The 25,977-nt window shown below is 41.8% G+C and overlaps 1 protein-coding gene across 4 annotated transcripts in view; it reads left to right on the forward strand.

Annotated features, from left to right (window-relative positions):
• Nucleotides 1-421: 421 nt before the first annotated feature.
• CDK16 (cyclin dependent kinase 16) overlaps nucleotides 422-25,977 on the forward strand; it is a 75,145-nt gene continuing 49,589 nt past the window's right edge. For all 4 annotated transcript variants that reach the window (XM_039320361.1, XM_039320363.1, XM_039320365.1 and 1 more), the window contains exon 1: nucleotides 422-587. The gene's annotated coding sequence lies outside the window, so the exon portion shown is untranslated. The remainder of the gene's footprint in view (nucleotides 588-25,977) is intronic.

Below are 25,977 nucleotides of genomic sequence, written 5' to 3' on the forward strand. Positions count from 1 at the left end.
CTACCGGACACCTGAAAGTTGTCAAATACAGTGACTGAGATTTATTGCAAATGGATTGCCCAAAGTCAAACAATGTCATCAAAATGCAGAAAAAAAATCGACGTTTTTATGAGGAGATTCCCCCCCCTTCGCATCGCGGAAAAAGTAATAAGGCTGGGATTCTACCACATGAAATGAAAGAGGGGGGATACTTTGTTGTTCTCGCACAGATTCGTAAAACTCTGCGTTTCTGGAAATGACTGAGGAGTTGGTTCCGTTTCTTCCCTTCCCTTCTTTAAGTGTGGGGTAACATTAATTGGGCAAGGCCTCCAGGTTTTCTGGTGTTTTAATCATGTTAGAGGTAATAATGGTACGCTCTAAAGGGGAGGGGAAAGTTAAGCCCAGCCAGGGGGTTGGCGTTGGTCAGTCGTAGGGTGGGAGGCGGCTGAGCTGGGGGTGGTTCTTCGGAGCTGGGAGGGAGGAGTCGAACAGACCCGGGCTTGGGGGTGACCATGGATGGTTGAGGGGTGCCGAGTTCAGAGGCGGCCCATGCCGGCGGCCATGGCCGAGGATTACTGGGACTCGCAATAGCAGTAACCGCCGCCAAGGTAAGAGACAATTCTTTACTGAGGAGAGATTTGTGCGGGGGGAGGGGAGGGGGTCGTGGAATCCAGCAGGACCTTTGATCTCTTGTTCCCAATCTTCCCCTCCTTCTCCGAGGGATCATTCTCCCTGCGTTTAGGTTGGATCGCCCGTTTTCATACGATAGATCTGATCGTGCAAGCGGTCCTTGTTGACCTTTCTTTAATTCTTTACTGGCCTAAACACCCCCTCTCCTAATACTGTGCTTCATTAATTACTGAATTCTCGTTAAAAATATTGGTGTCTTTTTCTTTCATTAGGAAAAAGTAGAGTCCACCTTAATCTGTTTTTCAGCTCTCTGTTTCTATTCCATATTTATCCCCAGTCTATTTCTAAACTCTTCCTCAATGGAGCTGCATGAATCAGATCCTGCTCCTTTGGCCCAAAGGCAAGCTGTTTTAGTTCAGGGGATTAGAAGTCCAGACTTTCTTCTTAATCTTCCTTCCCTAGTTTCATGTTCTTTCTACAAAGTCCCTGGGATCCACCCCTTCAGTTAGGGATTGAAACCTGGTGTATCCTACATACATACCTTAGTGCTGAAATTAAGAAAAGTAGGGTTGGACTTACATGGATCTCTTCACCACTTTATGTCCCATCTGTATTATTGACTCCCCCCCTCCCTTTTTCTACATAGTGATCTACTTTTCCCAATTAACTGCCAGGCCCTCTCAAGTCTTCCTTTTTGTTCAAGCTTTTCATTGTCTTTGGCCTTTTGAGATTCAGTCCAGGTATTTAATATTCATCCCGTGGCTGATGATTCAGGGTTAGATGTCCTTCTCTAAGAGGTGCATTTCTGTTTGAACTTGCTGGGTGAATCCTTCACTCCTCTTTTTAGGGAGATCCTCTTGTACTTTGCTTTATGCTCAGATTGACTTTTCACTCTAATCATGATCATGGATACATATAAGTGCTCTCTCTTGGAGGTGAGAAATCTTTGCTCTTCTGATCTTAAAAGTATAGTAATTCTTTCTAAATGGTTAAGTGGCATTTCATCAGCCGAATCATACAGCTTGTAGCATTCTTGTCACAATATTGGAGAGGTGATTAGAACTGGATGTATGTTTTCCCTAGAGAATCATGGAATCTTTTTTTTTCTTTCCTTTTTACACTTTATATGCATGGAAAAAGATTGGTGTCCTCTTCCTTTTCTTCTCCCCTGGAAACCATGTGCAGAAATGTGTGTGGAGAGAATGTAATAGGGATCAGCATGCTTTCTGGCTAGGAAAAAGAGAGAAGAAATTGAATTCCAAAGGAGGACAAACTGCTGTGAACGATCTCTGTTCTGGAATTCCAGCTGTTTTTGGTCAGAGTGGAAGGGAGTTCATTTTCTCACTTCGAACCTCCAGACCTGATGCTATCACCTGCTGCCTCACAAGTCTGATGATGTAATGGGGAGGGGGGGTTTCCATCTCCTCTCTTCACGCAGCGCTGCGTCTGCAACTAATAATGTGTGGGTAAGTAAATGGTTCTTATGCTGATGCTGGAAGGTTGGCATGGATCAGAGTTGTCCTGAGAGGAATTGCTTTGGGGCAGCTGCTGGCCAGATTACCCCTGGAGACATTTGGTGCAGAAGCCTGAGAAAAGGGAGTGGGCCTAGCTGGATCTTTCTGGGTTTGTCCCCTATAGGTAACCTAAAATTTATTAGAAGGCCAGATTTCCTCCTTATCAACCTGTTTTACTGTTTATCTTGTTGGAGCCGACAACTTAGCTGCTGCCATGTCTTTCTAATTAGCTTGTCCTCATTTGGTTTCTGAACCTTTGAGGAAAATGTTTTTGTCTATCTGGCATGCTCATTAGGGTGCTACAGAATTTGTGAGTACTTAGTTCTGTGTTGATATGGCTTTCCCCTTCCAACTTATTTCTTTCCCTGCCAACTGAAGCATGGATGATTGTTTTTTGGCACTCAGTGGAAGTTGGCATTTGGGCCAGGTCTCAGGGATCTGCAGAGAGAACTGCATTGACATCTTAGCTGCTCAGTTAGTTTTCAGAAGACAAGAGACTTGGGAAGGTTTGGCTGCAATGGAACTCTTCTTTCCCTCTTTTTAATATTTTAGGACTTCTTCTTAGACTCTTAAGTGAATAACTTTCTTTTTGTTTAATGGCTTTTATTGATCAATGGGTTTTAGTTACCTTTGAATGTGGCTTGTTGAATGAACTGTAAACAGTATCAGAATGGAACCAAACAGTTATTTCTTGGGGTTGCAATACAGCTCTTCAGAGATGTTCAGTAGTATGTCCTAACCAATACAGCTCATGCTTAGAAATTGGGAGAGCTGTAATTCAAAATGGTACCAGATTGCCACCGTTTAACTACTTCAGTTACCCATGCAAGACAGATCCTAGCACACTATGACAAAAGCGCCTGCAGAAAGGATGTTCACACTGTACTTGATGCAGGTAAATTAGCCAACTTTCAATGTTTTGAATGCATGAAATAAAAAAACAGAAGACAATGGAAAACCTTATACTTTTGCATCCAGACTTTTGATTCCCTTGTTATTCATTCACAGAATAAACTGTTTGGGTAGTGAGTCTTATTGAGTCCAGTAGACCTTATTTCTGTTTAAATCTGCATAGACCAGTGGTTCTCAACCTGTGGGTCGGGACCCCATTTGGGGTCGAACGACCATTTCACGGGGGTCGCCAAACAAGGCTGTCCGCCATTTTTTCCCCCTTTTCTTTGGCCACGCCCCTGGCACCCAGTGATGTATAAGTGGTTGGGGGTCACCACAACATGGGGAACTGTATTATGGGGTCGCGGCATTAGAAAGGTTGAGAACCACTGGCATAGACCATATTGATGGACCATCTCTGAGTGGGACCTTGATTCTGGACTCTCATGACCATCTCCATTGTTTAATCCATTGCTTGTAGTTGCTCTCTTTCTATCATTTTTCATTGGCTGTGATGGCACTTATTTTTCATCCTTCCAGTATCTGTGGGACAACTTCTCCTGTATGCAGATGAGGAACAGTTGATGGGATACTGCCATTTTCCCACAACTGCCTAATGGGTGGATTTTAAACTTGGTTTAAGCCTGTGTTCTATCTACATGTCATCCTCCATGCTAATAAAACCAAAGACATTTTTTTCTTCCCTAATGGCCTAACACTCCATATTCTTAACTGCTGAACAAAATCTTAAAAGAGTCTATCACTGTTCTTTAATTGCCCTGCAAATATGACAGAAGGCAGTTTTTATACATCTGTATTGGGAATAAGTTGTCTTTGAATTATTAAGATTTACTTAAGGTTAAACATGTTTAGAAGTTCCCTTTGATCTATGTAATGGTATTTAAGTATTGAAGCATACCTTTTTTTCCCTTTGGGGTACACCCAGATTCATTTATCTTGTTTTTCTTTTTGTGGATTCAGTTACCGTTTCAGAAGTATCACATTTAGGATTCCTGCCCTTTCAGCTTTTATTCATCCCCATCCTCCATGTCTCCCCCTTGAATATAAAAGATGATTTGGCTCTTCCTCCTCTTGCCTTGTGAAGATAGACTTCGACAATGCTTGAGTAACACTGCAAAAACCTGGAAGAGAAAGATGGGCCTCTACAGGTACTTTCATTCCCTTTTGTACTTTGTTGGCCTTCATCTTGACTAGAAAAATTATGCTAAATAAGCAACTTTTTCCATCTTTTCCCAATTTTGATAATATATGTAGGGCTCAGGCATTTGCCTGGCATAAAATTCTGCCAAAGGTCAGAGTTATGACCCTTTAAAAAAACAGTCCAGGCTTTTCCTCTGATGATAAGAACTTTGCTATGAATGCTGATTGCTTGTCTTTTTGTGCAGATCTTGACTGCTTGGGCCCCAAATGACAGCTCTGTTGTTAGATTTTTTTTTAATCCTATCAAAGCAAAGAATTTAGCACTGTACAAGCACAAAATAGCTACAGCTTTGTAAAATATAATGATCATTACAGGGGTAGCCATCTTTCGTCATCATAGATTATACGTTGTAGTGATTTTAACCTTTGTAGGCCACCCAGAGCCTTGTGCTATGAGATGGGTGGTTCTATAAGTCATTTAAATAACAAAATAAAATAAATCTTCCTTATACGTCAAGCAGGGCCAGCATTACACCCTCCAGGCACTCTGGATTTCCTAGTTAAGAATGCAGTGCTGCATTTTTGATTTAAACACACAAGGTGTTGTGAGGTGCACATTGACACGAACATGGCACCTGTTTACAGCTCCTTAAAGCAGCTGCAACTGTCCTTGGGTTTTGCACAAACGCCTTCTGGAGATATTTCAGGATCCTGGAAGAACATGAGTTTCAAACAACTGTAGATCCATGCCCTACATCCTCCAAAGAATGGTTTTTGCCTTTGTACTGTGTTAGAAACACTGCATCATCTCACTCAAGATTTTCTGAAGAGGCATTTTGGCTGCTATCCACTTACCTTTGGGAGTGGGCATAAGGCAGTAATGCAGTAGTGCATCTGTAAGCAACTTAAATCCCTAAATCCCGTGCATGCGCAAATGAAGCTTTGTGTGTTCACCCGCTGCTTCAGTGGCCCAGTTCCCAACGGGTCGCAGCCCGGGGATTGGGGACCCCTGCTATACATAGTAGAATAAAATAGAAGTATGTTTTTTGTTAGTGCCACCCAAAAAACCTGGACACAATTTGGAAACTTGGTAGAACCTCCAAAAGCCTGTGATTATTACTTGGCTATCTTGGGTCTGTCAGATGGCCAGAACACAGGTGGAAGAAAAGGACTTGGCTAGGCATTTATTGCAGCTTGCTTTTGTGCCTTTCTTGCTCAGGCTGTGCGGGCAAAATGAAAACAATGCCCCATTATATTTACTGTTATTAAATATTGACTCAAAGAAGGTGGCTTTGCCGGTTCTCCCCAAACTATACATTCTTGAAATGTAACTGACCTGTAAGGAAATAGTTCTTTGGTGGAGGCACACCATGAAGACTGATGTTTGGCCTGCCTTAAGTAACCATATTATAACATTATGAAAGCTACAGTCAAGTAGAAATAGTTGAAGCCCAAACTGCTTATAGGATGTGGCTAATAGCTGGTTACCGAAGACGCAGAAAAGATCGAGTTACAGTTGTCTTACATAAAGGGTGGGAGTGGTATATGTTGTTCGGTTATATAGAAGATGCATCACAAGGCAAAACATTTTTAGCCAAATTACCTCAAATGGGCTAACTTATAGAATGCATCCAAAATCCAGAAGTCATGAATCCCATGGAATTGAAATTTAGCAAATTTTATAAAAAGTGTTGTGACATAAAAGTTATCCCAAAGCATTTTATGATTTTGTATTATACCATAAAGCAATTTCCTGTGGTCAGTTCCTGCTGTTTGACTGTGCTATTATACACATGGGCTATTTTCAAGGCAGATACATCTTTGAATACAATATCTCCCTGAATTTTTAAGAACTTTTCCAGTATATTAGAAGGTCTGCTATTGTTGAAGACGCTGAGAATCTAGTAAGGAAATATCGCTGAAATGAGGGAGATGTTTCCTGTTTGATTTACATTAGAAGGGCTGACAGTACAAACAGGTCAAGTAGGGCAAGAATGAATACACAACTCCCATCCCACCCTCACTAGAAGTCATCCAATAGTGTGACCAATACTTGTTCCATACCATACCTAGATCAGAATCCCAGCTATATTACAAGAAATTCAAATAATTCACTTCTTCCAAAGTCTTCTGAAGCTGTTGCACAACCACAATCTCAACCATTTTCCCCCAGAAGGAGAGGTTAAATGCTGGATAAAAGTAGTCCAGAATATGGAGCCCAGTGATGGCTTCTTGAGGAGGAGGCAAACTAAAATCTCCTTAAGGGATAATGGAACAATTCCCTCATTCAAAGAATTAGCTTCTGCTACAACTCATTCAAGTGACACTCCCAGGGCTACTTCAACAAGCCAGGAGGTGCATGGATCTAAAAAGCAGGTGGCTGAACTCATAGTCCTAGTGACCTGTCCACCTCAGACTCAAACCATTCCCAGAAAACCAGGCAAGACTTCTAAGGCAGAGGTCCTCAACCTTGGCAACTTTAAGACTTGTGGACTTCAACTCCCAGAATTCCTCAGCCAGCTGGCTGAGGAGTTCTGGGAGTTGAAGTCCACAAATCTTAAAGTTGCCAAGGTTGAGGACCCCTGTTCTAAGGCATCTCCTCTGGACTTGCTACAAGACCAGAATCCAAGTGAATCAGAGCATGCCCTTGTAAGAAGTTCTCCGAGCCCTCCGCCCAAAAAGGCTCATGTCATATAAAACTGGGTGCAATAAGGGTGGAGAAATACTGATGCTCTGTCATCCTTACTGCCATATGGTACTCTAACCCAGAGGTCCCCAACCTTTTGGGCACCAGGGACCAGTTCCATGGAAAGAGGTTTTTCCATGGATCGGAGGGTGCGTGGTTTTATGTGCTGCCTGCAACTCGCAGATGGGGCTTTCCTTGTTTGTGCAGATCGGTTGCTGGCATGCTGCAGCCCAGTACTGGTCCACAGACTGGAGGTTGGGGACCCCTGCTCTAATCTATGTTTAGTTGTGTTCAGCTCTTGTTGACATCAGTGACACTCTAGACATCTTTTGTTTCATCTCCCTCAACTCCTCTGTAAACCATGGGGAGTAAGGGGATTCCTGAGGGGAGAGAGGTTGCAGAGGCATAGTCTGATTCAAAGGCTCAGCCAGCCCCTTATTCTAAACAGCAACCAAGATTTGGATGTACTGTGCAGAAGACCAGCAAGAACAGCCCTTGCTTCCTCTGAAACCCATTGTTTTTTGGGAATAGACCAGTCTAATGGGTCCAGCTTCCTGGCAGTGGATAGTGGCATTAGAAAGCCTCAGGGGAATCAGGGTGTGATCTGATCATGACAAGGGAAACACCAAGAGCTCCTCCAATTTAAGATCATATAGCCACTGTTCCAACAGGTATACCAGATCTAGTATATGACCAATCTTTTATGTCGGGCTCTGAATGATGTAGATCAGGCCCATAGCTGTTACGGTGGTCATGAACCCCTGAGACACCTCACACCCCACTCTTATAGAAGGCAGATTGAAATCCCCCAAGACCATAAGTCTGGGGAACTCTATAGTCAACCTAGAAATGGAGTCGAGCTCAGGCAGGGAGGTTGCTGTACAGCAGTGAGCTTAGTTCAACAGTAACAATCCCAACTGATCCCTTGAACCCAACTTAATGAACAGGGTCTTGCATCTGGTGACCTGTGGTACAGGGACCATGAAAGCCATGAGATTCCCAGATGGCGATCACCACACCTCCACTCTTGCTGAAGGGTTTTGGCTGATGCTAGATTCCAAACGCAAGTGGACATATCTCTGAAAGGGTTCCCCTCCCCATCCTTCCAAATCCTGCCAGTTTGAACAAAACAAAAATTGCCAGCTAAGTTTGTCTGATAGTCACAGGCAACCATTACTTTTCTCCAGGTAAGTGAGGAGACTGACAAAAGAAGGAATACCTCACTCTTTCCCTTCTCTGCTAACCTTTACTTCTCAATAGCTCTTTCTGTCACTCCCCAGTAAGAAAATGGATTGCAAAAGAGGGTGGATAACCAGTCCTCTATTTATCAATAATTTGCTAATATATGTTGATATTACATCCTGTCTTTTCTGAGATGCTCACAGGAACATATGTGGCATTCTTCATGTTTATCTTTTTGGGGCTTAAAAACAGTGATAATTGGTTTAGAGCAGTGGTGGTGAACCTTTTAGAGTGCCCCAAAACTGCCCCCCCACCCCTGTCTCCGCTCTGCTCTGCCCGCTGGGCCATGCACCACCTCCACGGCCTGCCACAGATCACCCAGGCAGCCCAGCAGCGCCATGGTGGACACGCCCTCCGCCCGTACCCCGCAGCATCATCTGCGTGCGATGGGGCACAAGGGCGGAGTCTTGTTCCCGCTGCCCGGTGACCATGTTCTTGGCTGCGCTGCTTTGCGTGGGCTGTGCCCGGGGGCGATTCTCTTCCAGGGGGGCTGCTGGTGAGGAGGGGGCCGTGGGAGGAGGCAGGGCTGGGGCGACGGTGTGTGCCCACAGAGAGAGCTCCAAGGGCTGCCGCTGGCACATGTGCCATAGGTTTGCCACCACTGGTTTAGAGAAAAGACAATTTCAGAGCTGAAGAAGCTTGTTGGATGGGAAGCGAAACATCTTCAAAGAAAAACAAGAAAGTCCAGTTGCCTCGTGAAAAAGCATTTTTGGGATAATGTGACCCGGATGACTGAGAATGTCCATAGACACAGCTTCCTTTGGTTCCACACTGGTGATTTTTATGGATTTTATAAGTCTGTTTTAAACCATGCCTTGCTTAGGGGAATTGCTTTGACAGAAGGTTACTAGTCATGTCTGCACCCTGACATTTTTGCTTTAATTCCCTTTTGATTTCTGGGTAGCATTCAGAGACCCAAGATATGTTGCTGAATTGGGGTTTCTTGAATAAAGTGCAGTTGGCTGAGCTCATACCCCATGCTGAACCATAAACCATAGTTTAGAAATCATAAGGTTCAAGGGAAGGAAACCAAATCTCTTTCCCAGGCTTGGCTTAATGCTGGGTGTGAACTTAGCCGTAAATAAGCTTAGTCCCAGAATTATTACTGCCTGCTATGCTATGTCATGCTTCCATCCCAAATGTCCTGGTTCAGCTGCCTTGGCATTTTCATTCTTTTGGAGCCGGTACAGAGAGCAGGTCCTCCCTTCCCAAGTCCACTTTAGTGATTGTTGAGCACAGATGTGATGAAGGGAAAACAGCAATTTGGATGAAACTTCAAAGTCGTGAGGGGAGTAGATAATGATAGTAGTTGCTACTGTAGATCCAAACAAATGCTTTGGCAGCCTTGGGATAACCCTTCCCCCCCCCAAATCTTGCAAACATTGATCTGAATTTGCGTTTTTGAGTCTTCGGTAATTGTTTTTCCTGTTGTCTATGGAAGAGCTAGAAATCTGCATCTTTAAAAGGAAGAATAGAATAGAGAGGAAGGGACCTTGGAGGTCTTCTAGTCCAGCCCCCTGCTCAAGCAGGAGAACCTATACCATCTCAGACAAGTGACTGTCTAGCCTCTTCTTAAAAATCTCCAGGGATGGAGCGCCCATGATTTTTGGAGGCGGATCATCATAATTTAAATCCTTCTTTGCATTATCTGTTTTAAGTAACAATGTACTGAATCTTGCTGACCTCTTCAGCTCAATAGACTGGCCTTGGTTGGGAAAAAAAAAGCAATAAAATGTACAGGAAAACAAACTAAAAATAATTCCCAACTTCTGCTGGTTCTTTTGGTCTGGGTTGAGAAGGGTTGGTGGAGGAATTTTCGTGCCGGGATGGGTAGCTTTTTGCTGGTTTACCTTCATTAAGCCCATCCTTGTTTAGTTCAGGGTTAATTTTTTATTTTATTTAGATAATTTGTATCTCTGCCTACTCGCAAATGGCGACTCAAGGCGGCTTACATCAGTAAAAAGCACCCAATAAAAAATAAAATAACAAGAGGAAAAATAAAATAATATAATAACTCCCCACCTCACCCCAGCGATAGCACACATTAAACTAGCCATTTGCTGGGCTGTCTCCCACTCTGGGTCCCCAAGGCCTGCTGGCAGAACCAGGTTTTCAGCGCCTTCTCGAAGAGAGCTAAAGTGGGGGCCAGTCTAATCTCTGAGGGAATGATGTTCCAATGAGAGGGAGCCACTAAGGAGAAGGCTTCTGGGTCCTGCCAGATGCATCTCCTTAGAGGACGGGATCCGCAACATTCATTGCTTCCCCACTGTGGGTCGGGTAGATGTGACCTTGTGGTTTCTGTCACTGTATTTCTCTCTAGGGACATGTAATCCCGCGATATGTTCCAGTGCTGTCTTTGATGAGATTAACTTTATCAGCAAATTGTTTTAGGATCCAGCCAGGGGTCCTTCAGATAATGCAGCCTTGGCTCTTCGGAGTAATGCTTTGGCTGCATTTACATGAGCGAATAGCTTTGGATCTACCACTAGGCACAGGCAAGGGTATGTATTTGCCCTGCTGAATGTCTCTGCTGGAATTCCTGTGTCTTGATAAGCCATAACACAGTTAATTTATTATTTAGTGTATGACACAGTTAATTTCATTGTGATTTAGTGTGCTGTGTGAATGCAGCCAGTTTATTCAACAAACAGTGGTTTATCAAGGTATAGCGTAATGAAAATATGGAATTTACTCATTGAATATTACTTTGCAAGCCTATCTCATGCTTGGAAGATTGATGGGAACCACCATTCATCTGGGTATTGTAGACTGCCTCTACTTTTATAAATGAGCCTAAAGCACAGGCTTGGTCTATAGTCCAGAAATGCTGTTGTTCACTTTAATTGGGTGAACAATACATTTATTGCTGTTGATATTAGTTGTTTGAACTTCCAGCAGTGGATTCTGGCCTTTTTCTCCAGGTGGAGACCATTTTTTGTTCTTTCTAAGTAGGAGAAAGGTTGGCTAGTATGTCTTGTGTGCTCCTTCATGCTCAATAAAAGGGCGTACGAGATAGCCAGTGGAATTTTCTTAATACTGCAGCAGCGAAATCATGTTCTCAATTGGAAGTCTGTGTTCTGCCTACTTTATTGTTGTCAAAATGTTACTGACTCATCCACCGTTGCCTTCAGGTACCTCCTCCAAGTTAAAACAAAAAGTGAGCTCTTTAGCTGCTGAGAGATTGCCAGCCCCTGCATTAATTTTTACGTTCACATTAGCTACTGTTTGCTAAACAAGTCGAAGTCACTAAGTCTCGAACAAAGCAACTATGGCTTGTTTGGCCAAGTCCTCCTTTGCTTCCCTTTGTGAATGCTTTCGCTTTGGATCTCCACGTAACTGGGCACAAATCGAGACAGAAACATGTTAGGACACCACAGACGTCCATCCCCATTTGCAGCTTAGGATGCTGTGCATTCAGGATAATCACAGTGTCGTGTCACCACAATAACTCCCTTTTAGAAGCAAACTTTGGGCTGGCAATAACAGGCCTCTGAAGTGAGCTGTGGAGTTTTCCCTCTGTACCTGCCTTAGAATGTATCTAGATGTGAACCAGGGAGAGAATGGTGCTCTTTCTGAAAGATCTGCATTGCCTAATGGGCAAGCTGCTCCTCTGTTTACCAGACAGCCTGAAATTGAGTTGAAAAACAGCTCCTCTCTGAGGTTTTTAAATGTTTCCTCTTTTAATTATCTGTGGTCTGGAGGGGAGAGGTGGACCCCAATTTGAGAAAAGCTCAAAGCCCAAGCAAATGATCAATACTGCAAAGGGGCTTATCTCTGGCTGAGATAGCAGCTGTTGCCTGCAAGAACCAAATATTCCAGGATGTATTAGATCAGGGGTTCTCAACCTGGGCAACTTTAAGATTTGTGGACTTCAACTCCCAGAATTCCTCAGCCAGCTTTGCTGGCTGAGGAATTCTGGGAGTTGAAGTCCACAAGTCTTAAAGTTGCCAAGGTTGAGAACCCCTGTATTAGATGCCTGGATGTTGCTTTTTCCCCAAGCATAACATCAGTCTCAAGTTCTGTAGCGGGACTCCCAAATCTCTATTTGGATAAGGTGAAAGCTTAATAAGGGATTTGCTCATTTTTTTTATGGCCTATCTTTATTTGGGCCTGGAGTAAAAAAAAAAAAAAAGAAGAAATCCATCCCTCGAATTGAATCATTCACAATGTTTGTTCCCTCTCAGTAGCAATTAGCAGTTTGAGGTCCTGGGACCAGATGCATGTCATGTGAGGGGAATGCCAACAATTCCCTCAATTGTCAGTTCTGACATAAGTGTGTCTGTACTGGAAGTAGTGAGAAGCGGATTTACTGAGAACCTATTTAGTAGAAATAGAAATCACGACCGCCTAGGCCAGAGATGGGCTGTTTGCGGCATCAGAGCAACCATCAGGCTCCCTTATTTGAAGCCCCCGGATTCTTTTGTGGCCAAAGATCATTGTGTGATTTTCTCTAAGTTAAGGGGAAGGGGAGATAAGAAAACACGCACACATATTGCAGTATAAACTCTAAAACAGGCTTTACATAATTAACAGCCCTCCAGAAAAAAAAAAAAAATGGGGAAATTTCAGTCCCCATCCAAAGGCATGGTGCAGCTTAAAACCACTTTGTATCATCTGCCTGCTCTTGGTGGTCCTCATTGCCTACTCCCATCCATGTTAAGCAGTGGTTCTCAACCTGTGGGTCGGGACCCCATTTGGGGTCGAACAACCATTTCACGGGGGTCGCCAAACAAGGCAGTCCACCATTTTTTTCCCCCTTTTCCTTAGCTGTGCTACTCCCTTTTATTCTATTGGCTTTTGAAAGCCAATAGAATAGACTCTCTTGAATAGAGTCTAATTCTATTGGCTTTCAAAAGCCAATAGGAATTGTCCAGGCTGTCTCTGCCCTGCTGAGCCCACCAAAAGTCCCATTCTGCAAACGGTGCTGCACCAGTTGAGTAGTCCTCGACTTACGACCGGTTGAGTAGTCCTCGACTTACGACCGGTTGGGGGTCGCGGCATTAAAAAGGTTGAGAACTACTGATGTTAAGGATGGTCCCTTTCACCAGCATTAGACTTTCTCTGGCCGGCTTCAGAAGTGACCCTCCAGTAAAACTAGTTCTTGGTATGAAATAGTGAACCCCACCCTCCAAAGAGGATGTAGCTATTGTTTATACAATCTCTTAATTCAGAATGACGTTCAGGGAGTTGAATGAAGGGTTACTTACGTTGATAATCTGATTCATCTCTTAGGTTTTAGTAAACCAAGCCCATTCCTGTGTAGACAAGCTGGAGAAGAGCCTTGTTGATGGAAATGTATTGGGGAGGGATTAAGAATCTCTTTAACTTTTTGTCCTGCCCTGCAAAGAGTCTGGGAGATGTTTCATTCTGCAAGGACATGGAGGTGGTGGTGAATAGCATGCAGCCCTGAGGCCACCGATGATGGAAGTCAAGTTTGAAAGATGTACCCTACATAGGTTAGTACAGGTAGTCCTTGATTTACGACCGTAATTGAGCTCAAAATTTTTGTTGCTAAGTGAGATAGTTGTTAGGTGAATTTGCCCCCATTTTACGAACGTTCTTGCCATAGTTGTTAAGTGAATCCCTGCACTTGTTAAGTTAGTAACCCCGTTGTTAAGTGAATCTGGCTTCCCCATTGACTTTGCTTGTCAGAAGGTTGCAAAAGGTGATTGTCAACTTCTGCAACAAACTTAGCTGACACCATGTTTCTCGTTCATTAGTTGGAACCTTGACAGCGATCCTGTGAGCCTGGGACACTGTAACCATCATAAATGTGAGTCAGTTACCAAGCATCTGAATTTTGATTGCGTGACCATGGAGATGTTTCAAGAGGTGTAGGTGTGAGAAACTGTCATAAGTCACTTTTTTCAGTGACAAAAGTTGGTGAAATTGCAGGGATTCAAGAGCCCTCCTCTCCTTTCCCCTTAAGGGGCGTTGCTGACATTAAGGGACATGATTTGCTTCTGATATTGCGTTGGAATCATTTTTGTGTATCTGTGAGAGAATGGGTGTAAGCCTCAGTATGTTTAACCACAATTTATTAAATAAACTATAATTGGCTGATTCGCAGTACACACCAAATCATAAATCATGTTTTACAAATCTCACATGTGCTATCATAGGCTTCGGTTTGAGGTACTGTTTGAAGTCAGCTTTAATATGTTTGTAAGTGTGTTTGTGTACCTGTTCACATGCATCCTCTTCAGATTTGATCATGCTGACCCAGTATCAGCAATCACTTTGAAGCTTGAATTCTTAGGGCTGCCTTGCAAAAGAGTAAGGCAAATGGAATTCAGGCTTGTAAGATTTTCTCTGCTGAACTTCACCCGTTAAAGTTCTGTACAAAAAAAACACCTCTGAATATGGTAAAGATGTTTGGAGCACAAGCTCATCCCAGAAAATGATGGAAATACTAGGACATATTTTACAAATCACCTGGCCTTCCCCCAGGTTTTTTTCCCCCCCAGCAACCCAATTTAATGGCTCTGTGTTTATTTTCTACTTGCTTCCACTATAGAGCCGGTGAGTTATGCATGAGGGACCAACAAAAATGTTGCCTGATTTCTTTTATTTTTTTTTCCCTTTGTGAAACTTTGCATTTGCATTTATATAATTCAGACCGTTCAAGGGAGCAGTGAGGTGGGAGCTTAACTCAACCTCAATTGTCTGTAATGGAAAAAAAAAATTATGTGACTGAGATGAGAACCTGATCCACACTTTCCAGTAGATCTTAATATGACTGTTAGTTTTCAGATTAGTTGGTATGATTTGCAGTGTTTTATTAGCAATGACTTATGACTTAACTGTGGCTCCGCCAGATTTGTGAACCGAACCTCAGTGGAAACTATTGAGAACTGAGCCAGTTCATACTGCTCTGCCTTAGGCTTCGATTTTTAGACATGCTAGTTTCTAAATAACAGTCTCTGGGCTAACGTATCTTAGAAATCATCTGAAAGAGTCTTTGGTAGTGGTCTCTAAATTGGTTTCTGAAATTATCCAGGGTAATTAAGTGCTCAGGATTTCCTTTTGAGTGCTTCTAGATCAGTGTTTCTCAACCTTGACAATTTTAAGGCATGTAGACTTCAACTCCCAGAATTCCACAGCCAGCAATGCTGGCTGTGGAATTCTGGGAGTTGAAGTCCACATGCCTTAAAATTGTCAAGGTTGAGAAACACTGTTCTAGATCTAGAATATTGGGTCTTTGGGGCTCAACTAAGAAGAAATGGAGCATTTTCTTCATGGGCTGGCATCTCTGATTATTTTTCAGCACTCCCAGTCTTTCTAATCTTGTCTTCTAGGAAAAAGAAAAAAGAAAAATTGTTTTCATCAACCTGCCAGGAGTCAGAATAGACCAGTGGTGGTGAACCTATGCCACGTGTGCCAGAGGCGGCACTCAGAGCTCTTTCTGTTGGCACGTGTGCCACCACCATCACCACCAGCAGGTCCATCAGGCCGCCACCGCCGCCCAGAGCAGGAACCTCATCCAGCACAAAGGAGGCGAAGCGGTCGACTGGCAAGCTCTAGTAGAGGTGGTAGAACAGAGGTCACTAACCATTGTCGATTGGTGAACTGGAAGAAAAAGGAGGGGGAAGCATTTTACATGCATGCATGCGCACATGGGGCCACGAGCACACATGCACTGCAAATGGGGTGGGGATAGTGCCTACTCACTAGCCCTGCCCTGTTCTTGGTGGTGCAGCACCTTGTATTTGCACCCTGTTGTTCGGCAACGGCCGTTTTTGTGCCATGCAGCATAAGTGCCCCCGGTTTTTGCAGGTCAGAGGCGGCACTCAGAGGCACCTCCCTGCCCCCCCCCCGAGGGCACCACAATGCTGATGCGGCCCTGGCACTTTGCGATAAATAAGTGGGTTGTGGGTTGCGGTTTGGGCACTCGGTTTTTAAAAGGTTCGCCATCACTGGAATAGACTATTCAGCACATACCATCTATTCTATACCTTATGAATTTGTTCCTTTCTTTGGAGTTTTATTTGTAAGTTATTCCTCTTGACCGAGAAGTGGGATAAGACTATAATCACCACGTTTGTGAGTTATACAGCAGCGTTGTCTGAAAAAAAGACATTTCTAGCGATCCGCCCAAGTGTGCCCATTATTTTAAACCAGGTCAGAATCTGGCCTTGCCCTGTACCCTGGGATTCATGTTTGTGGAGTCCTCTGTTGGGCCAAAGCCAAGTGCCATTTAGTTGATTGGATTGCAAGGAGACATATTGAAAATAATCACTCCCGCTCTGCCCCTACAGCCTTCCCTGCGTTCAGACAATCTTTGGCTGTTTGCCCTGGACTCAGCAGGCTTTTATTCCCTGCCACTCCATTGGCCAAGATATCCCCAGGAGTATTAATAGACTGATGAGCGTAGTCCCTTGCATACTCAATGGAGTTGGTGCCTTCTGGCTCTGAACCTCTTGGTGAGGTAGGAACCCATTTCTGCCTTGAACCTGTCCCTTTAAGACATAGGGAGGGTGCTGGGTGGTTTATTGGCTGCTGGAGAGCTATGCTGAATTAGGAAGGCTTTCAAGTTGCCTTGCCTGGCCAGCCCTGCTGTCAAATGCCTGTCAGCATGTCTTTTCCCAGCTTTTATTTAGAGAGCTAACTTTGGATATTGTGGCTTTCCTGCTCAGAGAGCTATGCCTTTCCTGTTTTGCTTATACTTGCCAACATTTGAGGAATGACCGCAGTGCCACGGTGGAGGAGACAGTATGATCAGATCCACCTAGATCTGAATTACAATGATTATAATTCACTAATGGGAAGGCTGGTTCCTTAGATTGTCTTCCAACTTGGATGACTTCATCTATTGTTTGAAAAAAAAGCTGAGCTAAAGCATTTATGACTCCAGCAAAAGCATTCAGAGAAAATTCCTGTTCAAACAGATCTCTTCTTTCATTTGTTTTCTGGGAAGGGTTTGATTTTCTTGCCTTGTGTCGGAGGGATTGGTGGGAAGATACCTGGTGTTCCTAACGCTTGCGTGAAATACGAAGCTCAGAGGGTATCAGATCTGTCCTCAGAGCTGCAGTCCATTCCTTGGGTACAGTTTGAAATCATGTGTTTTTCTTGAGCGTTCACCTTCCCCTCCCCCCAGGAGTTAATCTCTGAATCTCTTGTACCTTTGTAGCTGTGCTGCTGGCTTTGAAAGCTATTGTCGCAGCTTGATCTGGAAGAAAGCTGCAGTGGCTGCACCCCAAGATGCAATGCATGTTATAACAGGAACAGAAACTTCTTTTTCCTGTCTGGGATTTTTTTTTCCAAGTTATTAACAGATGGATGGATGCCAGTTCTAAAAACCATTGTCTGCTAATTGTACATTGCTTTTTAAAAATATTCCATTTGGAAGGATTTTTTTAAAAATAAGTGTTTATTGTGATCTGCAAACAGGATTTTTTTTGTTTCAAATTTACTTTCTATCCCCATTTTTCTTTATTAGCATCGTTGGAATGGCTTGGGCCCTGCACTTGTTTAATCAGCTGAAGCCCCCCCCCCTCCAAGATCAATGAGGCATATCCATATAAGCTAGAGGATTGCAGGATTAAAAATTAGGTGCCATAACAAGCTAAAATGTTACCAAACCTTTTTTCCTAGCTTCCATTGGCCCCTTATTTCCTGCTTTGCTATCTATCCCCTTCAGCTTCCCCTCTTCAGCTCAAGGATGTGAGCAACTCAGTAGCTGGCAGACAGAGAAACTTGAAAATGTAAACCTTGATGGGTAGCAAATGTGGGGGTGGGGGTGGAGGGTGGGAAGACAAACTCTGTTCCTGGAATGATTAACCAAGGGATAGAAAATAAAAACTGTTGCCATAATGCCCTTAGGGGGGGAAAAATCTCTTTACAACCCTACTTGGAATATGGTACGAAAATTAGTGGCTGCATTTTAAATGTATGTTAACAAACTGGAAGAAAAGTAAACACAGTAATAGGGTTGGGGGGAATAGATGAAAGAGGAAAGGTCAAACTACAGGTAGTCCTCAACTTACAACAGTTTGTTTGGTGACTGTTCAAAGTTACAAAGGCACTGAAAAATATGATGACTGTTTTTCACAGTTAATGACCTTTGCAGCCTCCCAGGATCATATGATCAAAATCCCAGATGCTTGGCAACTGGTTTATATTTATGACTGTTGCTGTGTCCCAAGATCATGTGATCACCTTTTGTGACCAGTCAATGGGGAAGCTGGATTCACTTAACAACTGGGTTACTAACTGATTACCTGCAGTAAATGGGGCAAAACTCACTTAGCAAATGTCTCACTTAACAATGTAAATTTTGGGCCCAGTTGTGCTTGTAAGTCGAGGACTACCTGTATATGGAGCTTGTTATTGTTAATATAAGGCATGATCCACCTTCTTTATAATGTTCCCATTCAAGCTCATCTAATAAATTCAATATTTGGTATATATCAAATTTATAGAATTTATAGAATAGAGTTCTGATACTTTCAGAAAGGGTTTAGGCCAGATAGTGGAGGATGAGGCTATTGGTAATAGCTGATTAGGATAACTGCATTGAGCTTGAGTTGAGGAGAGAATGGATTTGACTAGTGTTTGCTGGGGAACAGTAAAAGGGGAGACACGTTGACTTCACGACATGCTTGGTAGTTGGGTGGGGGGAGGCATCTGATTGATTACTATGTGAAATAAGGTCAGCTTTTTTCTGATCTTCTAGCATCCTATTTGCCTGTGAAGTTAGGACAATTAGCCAGTTGGTGCCAGAGGCCATAAAATTCCACATCATATGTTAACTACTTTTGGAAGGATAAAACCTCCAGCTAACTATTTTCCTTAGCTTTTCTTATGGACAGAAACTTTACTTCCATGCTGAATTGGTCTAAATAAAGTTTTCCAGGACATGTGTTAAATAGCTTACCAGTGCCAGGTTGTTTAGAATACTGCTTGGTGAATGATTATTTTAATCTTATTACATTCGGATAAATGTGCAGTTATCTTGATCTTTTATTCAATCATCCTCCGACAGAGTTCCAAAGGCTTAGAAATGTACATGTTTATGTGCGCTCTCTGTTTCTCTCACACAAATCCAAAGGTCAATTGAGGATATGCTTCATTTATCTGAAGACGTTCACAAAAATGTGTATGGTCTAATAAATGCGCCTAAGGTGCTGCTTTGTGTTTGCAGGAGTAGATTAACGTGGGCATCTCTTTAGAACTTGTTCGGTTGAAGTACGTATGTGTGTTTTAATTTAATTTAAGCATGTACAGTAACTGGTTGACAGAGCTACAGTTTGGCTTCTTGGTAGACCTCGCTTGCATAACACAGCAGCTTTAGCTTTGTGTCCAAAGTCGTACAAAATTATATTTGCTTAGATACAAATGATACAAGTCATACAAGTGATTCAAGTGATGTGACATATCTTCCATAGAACAAAATAGCACCTGGTCTTGAGTAAGCACGCCTACAAGAATTCAGAGTTTCCTATAAGGGAAGAAGAATCTTTTTCAAGCCAACCTTGGCTTCCATTGACTTCATAGGTATATCCAGGTAATTTCTTGGCAAAAAAGTATAATTCTCAAATTTTTTGCTTTCCATTGAGATTGAAATATACATACTCCTCCCTATATGCCTTTGTTCAGCCTCGTGATGATACTGAGTTCTGCTTCACACATGAGTAAAAATTTAGCATTATGTGGCTGAGCTGCAGGTTTCTACATTCCTATTTCTTGGTCAAGCAGCTGAGAGAAGAAATTACCTGTGATTTACTTTTAGCATTTACATTTTTTATTTTTTTCTGTATTACACCTGGGAACTGAAGTTTATGCCACAGTCTGGTTTGTAAAAGAAGCCATTGTCTAAAGTTGTCTAAAGTTGGTTTGTTTATTATAAGGCAAAAGTTTGTTTCAGATGGTAAGTTTTACCTCATATTTAATGATATGTGGAAAGGAATACTGAATCCTGGTTAAGTGTTATCATAATGATTTATTATGGAGCCCTTTAGGTTAGGGAGCCCCTGTAAATCCATAGTTATGCTTGAGTTTATAAAAGTTCATCTCATGTGGAACTAAACTATGTGCAGTATTGCTGATTTAAGACCATAATAAAATTGAATTACTTAAGCCATCTACCACCATATCTATCATTCCCCACTCTCTTTTAGCACTTTCCTATTTGGGTAATGAAACATCTATAAGAAAAGCTCACCATCAAGGACCCCAGAATTCAATCCCAAGCTACAAATAATTCTCTTTTATAAATCTATCATTTCTGCCTGTCCCCACTGACATAATCTTGGCCAGAAAACTGCTTGCCATTATATAGGTAGTCCTTGATTTATGACCATTTGTTTAATAACTATTCAAAAATACTTGAAAATAGTGACTTATAGCTAGTCCTCACATTTTGTAACCTTTCCAGCCAGCATCTAACAAGCAAAGTCAGTTGGGAAGTTCACAGTCATGTGACGACTCGTTTAACAATCATACCACTTAATGATAAATTGTTCCATCCCAATTGTGGTCTTATAAGGTTTCATAAACAAACAAATGAACAGACAGATAAATACATTTGTATAGATATTAAAAGAAGGAATTGACTTTTATTCCCTTCGCTTCCTGATGCATATATTCTGCTTCGCTCATTGCAGGAGAAGTCAATATTTTTTTTTAAAGCCAGTACTTGTTCAAAGAATTTCCATGTGGTTTTTGCTTCCTGCCGGGTATGAAAAGATTCCTTGAGGTATATTTTGCTGCATATGAAATATAAAAGAAGGCAGATGGGAACTAGAATGGGTCAGCAGGGAGGCATGGCATGGCACCCTGCTTTGTACTGTTTAATATGCACATACTGAAAAAAAAAGTGTCTCTTCCATTTCAAAGGGATCTTTCTGAAACAAATGCACCCTTGGTCCTTGAATTCTGTGAAGGAATTCCAGAAATTTAGCATAGACAACATTATAAAATATATTACTGACCTGTTACCCCAAGCGCTGAGTATTCTGTAATGGGGAGTCGAATTTAATCCAATCTGCGATTATTTTTCCTTCATGTTAGGGAAAGGCTGAGGATATCTCACCACATCTAATTTAAGGCAAGAGATGCAAGCTTGAATGTCACCTCTTTCAAAATGAATCATAAAGCTGCCAGTTTTCTCCAGGATGGCCGTCCTGATCAGCTGTAGCTCTAGAGGGGTTTGGCCTTATTTCAGATTCCCGACAGAGAAATAAAAGTTTGCAAAAGTGGAAATATTTTTCAAGAAGTTTCCTTTAAAATCAGATTGCTCTTTGCTTGCCAGATTTCTGAGGAAAACTTCTCTGAAATGTTCCCCAAACAGATAATTCTAGAATCTTCCTTGGTAGTGAGTTAGGACTTCAGTGAAAAAGAGCTCTTTTTAAAGGTTAAGGTTAAGGCGAGAGGTGCAACCTGGACATTTTGTGAAGATTGTTAAAGGACTTTCTCAATTGTTATTGGTGTTTTCTTCCCCTGGCATTATTTAGAGCAGAACTACAGAGGGCTAACCACTTAATATTTCTTATCTTGGGTATGATGATTTTTCAGGAGCCCTTGTAACTGTGCATTTGCTAGTCCTAAATATTGGTTAGATTCACACATGCCAAATTCCAATCCCAGTTGGGGTCATTGAGTGAGCCTTACCTGTAATGAAAACCACATATACAGTCCATACGCAAATGGTAATTCTTTGGGGCTGCCATTTGTTGCAAGCATCACACAGACCTGTTGGGGATGTAACCTTCAAAATTGATGATTGGAATTCTAAGTTCCAATATATTTGAAGGGCACATAGTTAGGGAGAGCTATTCTTCACAAAGGAATGGGTGGGAATGCATGTATTGTATATGCAGATGCTCATTCCGTTCACAAAAGGTACCTGTTTTAGCCAGTTGTATAGCATAAAAAAGGAACACAAATGTGTTCTTCAGATAGACTGGTGGTTGTGGGGAAAAATAGGAGGAAATAGTATTAGTTATCTTTGTTGCCATGAGTTATTTAAAAATAATAAAGGTGGGATAAAAAAAATACCAATACACTTCACCACCATGTTGTTTTGAATTATAGTAGTTCTTTCAGTTTAGTGAAATTTTGCCTTTTTGTAAATACTTTAAAGTCTTTCTGAGCTTGGTATTTATTTCTGAATTTGATGTTCTTTGATCTGAATCTTTCTAATAAGGCCTTTTCTAAATCCAGCTAATAAAAATGCCCTATTCCGGATTATGGAAGCACTGTTTTCTTGGTCTTGGTCTGTTTTCATCACCAGCATCACACTGGTGTTTCCAGTATACAGTAATTGCTCAGAGCAGATAGAGACAACCACAGGGCATAAGTGACCCCCCCCTTCCTGGACCGTATCACCAAACATGGGCAAAATATTTTTGTTGGTAGTTATCATAAAATTGTGTGTGAGATTGGGAAGCTTGTAAGAGACAAACTACTCAATGTTCACTTTTAAATTCCACAGATGATCTAAAAATATCACATGTCTAGTAGATATTGTGTGTTATTTATTTATATACTTCTAAAACAATTATTCTTGTAACTTTTGGGTGAACTGGTACATCGTAGGGCAGCCATTTTTGAGCCAAGGTATGTCAAATAAGTTAACTTACTAAATGTGTCCAAAATCTGGGATCCATGTGGAATAGAAGCTTGGCAAATTTTGTAAAATGTTTTATGACATAAACATTACTATAAACAATTTGTGACACAATACCAAATGTCATAAAACATGTCCTGCGTTGATGTTTGACTGTGCTGTACAGCTCCACATGGTCTATTTTCAAGGTTCTGAACATATCCCAACTTTTCCAGTGAAGGAAGTACATTAGCACTTAGACTTATATACCACTTCACAGTTCTTTACAGCCCTCTCTAAGCAGTTTACAGAATCTGCGTATTGCCCCCAACAATTTGGGTCCTCATTTTACCAACCTCGGAAGAATGGAAGGCTGAGTCAACCTTCAGCTGGTGAGAATCAAACTGCTGATAGTCAGCAGAATTAGTCTGCAATACTGCAGTCTAACCACTGTGCCATCAGGGTTTTCAGAAGCTCTCTCATTGTTGAAGGCACGGAGGAATCTGGTGAAAAAAAGATGGCCCAAGGGGTCATGTATTTTCTAACTGTTTATATTATTATCATTAAGCCTGGTGTGTAGAGTTTTGAATCTTCACCATTAGAAATTTAATTAGCCCATCCATCATTGCTGTGTCCGATTTCCTAAGACATAACAAAACAAAATGAAAGCTAGGTTGTTTTTTTTTGTTTTTTTTTTGTAAAAGAGGAATTCATATTTGATGATGTTTTGTATTGATCCTTTACAAAGTACTAGTGACCTCCAAATGTTTGGGGATTACAGTTCTTTGAATTCCTAGCTGCTGTAATCAATGGTATATTCTGATCAGTTTCCATAATAAGGATATATCTGTATGTGTGACAAATGTTCAGAATGCCCTCTTGCAAAATACACCAGATTAGGGCAAGTGGTTATAGAAGCTGATTACCATTGGTTTACGTTCCAGGACTAGATTTTGAGGGTGAGTGTGCTTTTAAGAAAGGAGACTGGGCAATTCCTAAATGTGTGGCATTATTTCCAAGTGACTATCAGGCCTCTCCCTCCAGTCACATACAGCATCCTTAATTCTATCCCATATATTCAAAGACCAGCACTACTTGCAGAAGAGTAGCAAAGTACTTGCAAAGAACTTTGCCTCTGCTAATTGCAGAAGAGCAATAAAAACTCAAGGGCTAAAATTCCTGCCACTTGATTTAACCTTTTTCAAACAGTTTTGTATACTGACTTGTAGAATGCCATAGGTTGTAATCATAAAATTAGGCTGCTGAAGTAGAGCTGATTTTTTTGGGAACTGGAAACAGGAGAGACCTGAATACTCTCCCAGTTTATCCAGGTTTTCCGCCCATACATACATTTCCTTAACGTATTTCACTTTTGTAGCAGAAAACAAAGTGGCAATCAAATTTTTGAAGGAAATCTGTATTTGCAAAGAAATAAAACTCTCAAGACTTTTTTTTTTATCTAATCAGCACTTCTAGTCAAGAGCTGCCTGCATGTCAAATATTGAACCAGGAAACCTGCTAAAATCCCCTTTGTGGCGATGACTGAGAATGGTTGTCTTTAAGCCAGGCATGTCTGGCCCTGAACAATTATTAATGAGGCCCCGCAAGATAATAAAAAATGTAAAAATAAATAAAGGACATTTGTTATTTATATACATCAACTATATTAATTTATTTATGTGCAGCCCAGGGAAGCCAAAAGTTGGACAATCATGCTTTAAACCAGTGTTTCCCAAACTTGACAATTTTAAGGCATGAGGACTTCAACTCCCAGAATTCCACAGCCAGCAACACTGGCTGTGGAATTCTGGGAGTTGAAGTCCACATGCCTTAAAATTGTCAAGTTTGGGAAACACTGCTTTAAACTGAAAGAAGAACTGCACAGTTCAGTCCTTTCCTCAAGCTTTTCCCTGGCCCGCAGTGCTGGCCAATCAAAGCCTCTTTCACTATTCCCCCAAATCCGAGCTGCCACATTTGCTTTGGTCTTCTTGTTTCTGATTTAAAACACAACGGAAAAGGATGGGGTTTGTTATCTGTGACCAGGTGGCACCTTCTGCAAGTTGGCAGGCAGAAAATGGTTTGCAGCCGATCATGAGAGGTAGCGGTGAACGTTGAAGGGCCTTTCATAAAAAGTGAGACAAATACATTTTCCAAGCTTCTCTCACAATCAGAAATATGATTCTGAAAATACCGTTTTCTTGCATGCGGCTGCTGCAAGTTGCAGCTTCGGGAATGCTGCTGGAACTGAGATCAGAATTCAGTTGTATACCCGTATGTAGTGAATGTGTGTGTGTGTGTGTGTGTGTGTGTGTGTGTGTGTGTTAAATTAGCACTTCCTGCAGCCTAATTAGTTTTTGTAGCTGGGAAAAGTTTGACAGTAAACCTTTGTCTAATGAGTCTGAATTCCATGGAGATTAATGTGAATAATATCTGCTGTGTAAATGGCCAGATGAAGTTCAAGACACAGAATGATAATATTTTTGAAAAACAAGTTGACTACCGTATGTTGGAACAGCCTTTAGTTTTGGCTGAATTTTTAATCCCAAAGACAGTGACTGCGTAGTACCACGTAAACTTGGGTGTGGGAGATGCCATATTGAATGCTCAGTTGTGTAAGGCATTGGTGGGGAATCTACAGTCTCCCAAATGTTACTGAGCTGTTTCCCCACAGTCCTCCCTGTTGATCAGACGGTTGATGGGACTTGTTAGTCAGCAACATTGAAAGGCTGAGTGTGTCCCAATCTTGACCTTAGGACTCATTCATGCCACAGTTTAATAGCCATTCACTCTCCCCCCAGCTAATTTTGAGAGTTACATTTTGATGAAGTAGAATGCATAGTGGTCTCCATACAGAATTATGACATCATTCTCACTAAAATATCAACCCCGGATTTGTTTGGGGAGGATTTGAACAAGATACTTCAGCTGGAGACATCTAATGTTTGGCTGATTTCAGAATCTAAGCAGGGTTAGCTCTCATTAGTGCTCTGATGAAGAACCACCCAGAAATTTGAGGCCAAGAAGGTAACCCCCCCCCAAGTGGAAATAAGAGAATAATATCACTGTTGAGAGCCCAGAACACTGAGTAGATGTAATCTCCCAAGAGTCAAGTTTGACTTAAGGGCATATTTGCTTTTTTTTTTTTTTTTAAAGCGGAGATAAACCAGTTGTGGATTTGTAATATAGGCATACAAAATCTTTAAAATATATCTAGAAGTAAGCAATTGTGATATCACAGTAAGAGGTACAATACTACATCATATTCCACTGATCATTGTTACTGTAAACCTTTACAAGTCATACCATTCTACTGTCCTAGTTTTTTT

The sequence above is a fragment of the Crotalus tigris genome, unplaced genomic scaffold, assembly GCF_016545835.1.
Source record: "Crotalus tigris isolate CLP2741 ecotype Arizona unplaced genomic scaffold, ASM1654583v1 scf7180000023637.1517150, whole genome shotgun sequence".
Classification (NCBI taxonomy): domain Eukaryota; kingdom Metazoa; phylum Chordata; class Lepidosauria; order Squamata; family Viperidae; genus Crotalus; species Crotalus tigris.